The sequence below is a fragment of the Mustela lutreola genome, chromosome X, assembly GCF_030435805.1.
Source record: "Mustela lutreola isolate mMusLut2 chromosome X, mMusLut2.pri, whole genome shotgun sequence".
Taxonomy (NCBI): Eukaryota; Metazoa; Chordata; class Mammalia; order Carnivora; family Mustelidae; genus Mustela; species Mustela lutreola.
Genome location: NC_081308.1, coordinates 39,151,135 through 39,154,762, shown reverse-complemented (window position 1 = coordinate 39,154,762; position 3,628 = coordinate 39,151,135). Strand labels below are relative to the sequence as shown.

Below are 3,628 nucleotides of genomic sequence, written 5' to 3'. Positions count from 1 at the left end.
CTCTTCCCCAGAAGGTGATTTATAGGAAGTCCTGCCCAAGGCAGAAGTCACCTTAATGTAAAGTCTGCCTGGTTCCTATTTTGTCAATCCTAACCCCCTTAATTTTCTTCTTTTCTACTCACTCGGTACATTTCTATGGTTGTTTGGTTGTTAAAAAGAATAATAAGCACCAGTTACCTCTGGGCATTTATGATTTCACAGATACGCTTTGACTCTTGTGATGATCTTGGGAGGTACCTATTACCATTCTTGTTTTATGCACGGAGAAACCAAGGAGCTATGGTAAAACTGAAGGTAGTTCAATGGGAGTGGAAGTCAAATAGATTTGGGATTCAATTTCTGGCTCCATATTCAGAAATAAGCTGTCTGACATTGTTTTATTTTGTTTCAAACTGTATCCAGCCTTATTAAAGATTTTTTTCAGGGCACCTGGGTGGTGCAGTAGATTAAGCATTCTACTCTTGGGTTCAGCTCAGGTCTTGATCTCAGGGTCTTGAGATGGAGCCCTGTATCAGGTTCCCCACTCAGTGCGGAGTCTGCTTGAGATTCTCTCTCTCCCTCTGCCCCTCCTGCTCATGCTTTTTCCCTTCTCTCTCTCTAAAGTAAATACATAAATCTTTTTTTAAAAAAGATTTTTATTTATCTGACAGAGAGATCACAAATATGCAGAGAGGCAGGCAGAGAGAGAGGGGGAAGCAGGCTCCCTGCCAAGCAGAAAGCCTGATGTGGGGCTCAATCCCAGGACCCTGGGATCATGACCTGAGCCAAAGGCAGAGGCTTTAACCGACTGAGCCACCCAGGCACCCCAATAAATAAATTTTTTAAAAAATAAATATACTTTTCATAAACAATCACAGTATATCAGGCAGGACATGGGCAGATGATAGTTAACAGTATACAACAACCTTCGAACTCCCTTCTTCAATGGGCTACCAAAAGCAGAAAGCCACTATAAAACCCAATGAAGTCTTCCTCTGATGCACTGAACACGGAAAGTTTAGAGTGAGGGTTGACAGTTGACATTTATCATGTTGCTTAACAACTTTTCACAAGCTGACCCTGATTTTCCGGAAATGAAATGAAAATGGCAGAATTACTAATCTAAAGATCCACAAGCTAAAAAAGGAACTCTTTCGAGAGATGCCATCTCCATGGTGACGCTGTAAAGTCCAGATTGTCTGACATAATGAGAACCATGCCTTGGGGTCAGGTTCCAACAGGCCTCTGGGTTTAAGGGGGTCAAGTCTATGTTGAAGGCAGAGAGGGAGAAGAGGATATAAAAAGTGAATTTTAGTCTTTCCATACCACCAAGGCATTTGTGCCAAGGTAGCTCATGTGTGTCAACATCAAGAAATCCCTTCCAAGAGGAAGTTTCTCAAAACTAGAAGGGAAAAGTGTTTTACCCCCTTGGTGTTTTTGTTTAGTTTTTGTTTTTTAAGATTTTATTTATTTACCTGAAAGAGAGTGAGTGAGAAAGCACAGCAGGGGTAGGGGCAGTGACAGAGGGAGAGGAAGAAGCAGTCTCTTTGCCAAGCAGGGAGCCCAATGTGGGGCTCGATCCTGAGACCCCAAGAACATGACCTTAGTCAAAGGCAGACACTTAAGTGGCTGAGCCACCCAGGGGCCCAAGGGTTTTTCCCCTTTCATCAGTCTAGCTTTAGAGATATTATGTTAGTGACAATATGCCCCTCGCCCAAAACAACAACGAAGCACTCTGTGTGCCAACAACACATCATTTTAAAAAAGCAAAACAAAATTCTGAATTTTTATAAAACTTAGTTTAAAAACAAACAAACAAACACTATTTCAAACTGTGGGGTCACCAGTGAAGTTATCAAAAACGCACTTGGCATATCCAGCACCTTCAGCTTTCTGTGCCTGGTCTATTGAGGCACCTCGGTTTTCTGCGGGGTTATTCCCATCCATGCCCACACCAGCTTCCCCCTTTTGCCCTTAGGGTACCTTCTCTCCCTTCTTGGCAGGGGACCTTTTTAGGCTTGGGCTATGGCTTTGGAGGAACAGGATTAGCAGACAGCAGATCTTCTCTGTGGCTTAATCCTTCACCTTGACTTTATCTCCTTTGGTGTCCCCTTCAGCCTTTCTCCTGGGCATGGTGGCAATGGTGGAACGTAGGTTCTGGATGCTGGGATACAGCGACACTCAGCCTTTGGCGGGTCCAGGGGTCGTTCTTGCCTTTTCTTCTTCACGCTGCTTGTAAGCTGTGTGACCTAGGCCAGATAAGGTTCCCTAAGCCTCAGTGCTCTCGTACATAAAATGGGATACTTACTACTCCATTTTTCTTGTGATCTAAAGAGCCTTTCATTTTAATTTTTTTAAAGGATTTTATTTATTTGTTTGACAGAGAGAGAACACAACCTGGAAAAGAAGCAGGCAGAGGGAGAAGCAGGTTCCCCGCTGAGCAGGGAGCCTGGTGCAGTACTCAATCCTAGGACCCTGAGATCATGACCCGAGGGGAAGGCAGATGCTTAACTGACTGAGCCACCCAGGCATCCCTATGGAATTGCTATTAAATTGATGATGTCTTCTCATTGACAGCATTTGATTAATTGAGAGGTTGAGCCATTCCCTTCCAGGTTCTTATAAAGATGAAAGATATGTATGTTAGTGCTTGATACAGAGTCAGAGCTCAAGAAACTTTGTTACATTTCAGTAACTTGGTCATAGGCTGTATTACTAGCAAGTGAGAAAGCCAAGATTGGAACTAAGTTTGTAACCATAGTTACGGCGCTCCTTCTCTATTAGCCTTAAATTCTAGCCTCAGATAGTGAGGGAAATAGCTCATTATATGTGCTGTGAGTCGATCTCTCACGTCACGGCCCAGACTCCTTGATTCTCATAATTCTGTCTGCTCTTCCTAATTCCTACGATCTTCACCAGGCATAAATCATGTTGAACCCATCATTTTAAAATTGAAATTGTAATCCTTAAGTCAATGCACACAGGACTTTTATAATTATTATTTGTTACATTAAGTTGTCATATGTTATCTTTTCGAGACTGAGCTTCTGGGATAATAGGAACGAGGTGAAGCATCAAATAGGCTAATAGGCAAATAGAAAGATAAATCTTTAAATTGTCGAAATGAAGTTAAGTGTTTAGCCGACTCCAGTACTCTCTGCTTTGTACTGCTGCTTTTTCTCCCAGAGGGAATCAAGGATCCATAACTGTATTAGTGATTGGTGTTAGTGCTCCCCTAACTACTGAAAGTGGCTCTGAGCTGGGGAGGGGAGTGTGGCCAAGGATCTCAACCACAAAGTTGGTGTAGTAGGTGATGATGGTGATGATGATGATAATGATGATGATGGATGGTAATGATGCTTTGCCTGCCCAGCATCCAGTCTTCTTTTCCATCGGAGAAACTTTATCTTCCCTCCATCCTTGTGATTTTCTGGAGGTCGGATTCATCCTAGGGGTGGTTGAGAAACCCGGGCCTGGACAATCAGCCCATTTTATCCCTTTGGCCACCATATTTGTTACAGGGATGAGTAAATCATTGAACATTTTTTGCTTAATCTAGTTTGAGTTTTAACTTTTTAATATGTTCAGTTGAAAAAGTCCATCTTCGCTAATGTAATTGTAAATCAAGACCAATTGGCAACTGAGGACA

The 3,628-nt window shown here is 42.6% G+C and overlaps 1 pseudogene; it reads right to left on the bottom strand.

Moving 5' to 3' along the window:
• Positions 1 to 1,806: 1,806 nt before the first annotated feature.
• LOC131820925 (non-histone chromosomal protein HMG-17-like) lies at positions 1,807 to 2,112 on the bottom strand (annotated as a pseudogene).
• Between the last annotated feature and the right edge of the window lie 1,516 nt (positions 2,113 to 3,628).